Raw genomic sequence first — 1,950 nt, forward strand, 5'->3', positions numbered from 1 at the left:
CCTTGGAAAAAAGCAGCGAATGTATACGAAAACAAGGACGGAAAAAACCCAAAGTCAGGAACTTTTTATCTCCCCCATGTGATTTTCCTGAGCACAAAGATTGAACACAGTAATTTGAAATACCAGTTAGCATCGCAAAAGGCTTCTGAGATGAGATGAAAACTTCTTGGCTCTTATGTCCATTTATGGTCACACAGGTGTCTCACTTTTCTGAAACTACAACAGTGGTCTGAACATCTTTGTAGCTCTGTTGAAAAAACATACAAATGAGGCGTTTTACAAATGCATTAGTTTATTCTGCATATTTTCTTATATAAATACAACACCGATTTTTTAGACATTGAAGATCTAAGAACATCTTGTAACACTGTGTAACACGATTTTTGTCCTTCGGTAGCAACTGTTATTTCTTACTTGCTTGCTCCTAGAAAGTATGAAAATGATTAATATTTCCTTCAACCTTTGGTTTTGCTACATTTATTCAAATCCTAAAGAATCCCTCTCAACACATGGCTATGATGTTCCACTACTACTCTTGATCATGATCAGAAATGCACATATTGTCAGTCATTGAGAGACATGCTCAAGTGGTTAATGTCAAGCAACTGACAAGCAAATCTGGGGTACTGAGCAGAATATTTGCTATAACGATATTTCTGCTTCAGCAATGTAGCGCTGAATCTGTCTGAAATATAATGAAAAATAGCTGTTTCAAAACATTGACGTTCAGGTCACAGAAGCAAAGTTCAAAGGGAATAGTAGTAATTTCTTTTGATCTCTAGATAGATGGAAATAGAAAAAAAACACTTGCTGACCAAGACAAAAAAATACAAAATAAAAATGCTCTTACACATTGTTACCCACACTAATTTATGAGCAGGAACAAGAAATTGTCGCGGCCGCCAGGCCAGTTTACTCGCACCTTGCCAAACTAGTACCTTACACAGTACAGTATTAATAAACTTGTATCATTTATACTAATGTACAGGTACCTGTATTTTATTCAATTATTTAAGTAAATTATTTAAGTATGTTGACGAGACTCGGGGAAGTCTGGGAAGGCTTTGATACCAAAGGCTCCGGAAAATCGATGTATTTCTACTATCGTTGTATCTGTACTATCATCATAGCCTGCATGTACCTCTTTTTAGATATTTATGTGAACTAGTGCACCACATATGTATTTTTTAATGGAAATTCATAAAGAAATCGAAAACTTCTTTTATATTTTACTTGCTTCAGTCGTTAGACTGCGGCCATGCTGGGGCACCACCTTGAAGAATTTTAGTCGAACTTTTCGACCCCAGAACTTTTTTTTTTTTGTAAAGCCTCGCACTTATTCTATCGGTTTGTTTTGCTGAAACGCTGGTTCACGGAATTGTAAACTCACCAACACCAGTTGTCAAGCGATGGTGGGGGACAAACACATACACGAAGACACACACACACTCCCTACTCGATATATATGCTCAAAACCCTTCTGATAATCCATATGTATACGTATACACTAGCGCTTTCGGCCGGTTACGGTCGCTGTCAGTATGTATGTATGTATACAATTATGTGCGTTGACTGCAGCATCAGAGCGCTTTAGCTCTTATTTCTGGCATTGTAGGTGTTCTAACACTCTCAGTCATATTTAATGACAATTATAGTTTTCCTTTTTGGTAGTATAGTGCTAAACAGCTGCCTACTTTTATATATATATATATATAAAAGCAATGTTAATTCTCTAAATGAGGTATTAACAGTAACTGCACGATAAAGTGAAGTATATTGCCACTTAAATGTGGCTGACCCCTAGGGGTGGATGTTACTGTTGCTTTTAGCCCCAGGAGGACATCTCCTCCAGCTGGCTTATCGACACACTTCTGTGTCCTGTTTGTTTTGCCAAGGGAAGTTATCCCTCTCATCGTGATCTGTAGCACGAACGGAACCGAGTTTCAGGGT

This window comes from Octopus bimaculoides, chromosome 9 (assembly GCF_001194135.2).
Source record: "Octopus bimaculoides isolate UCB-OBI-ISO-001 chromosome 9, ASM119413v2, whole genome shotgun sequence".
Classification (NCBI taxonomy): domain Eukaryota; kingdom Metazoa; phylum Mollusca; class Cephalopoda; order Octopoda; family Octopodidae; genus Octopus; species Octopus bimaculoides.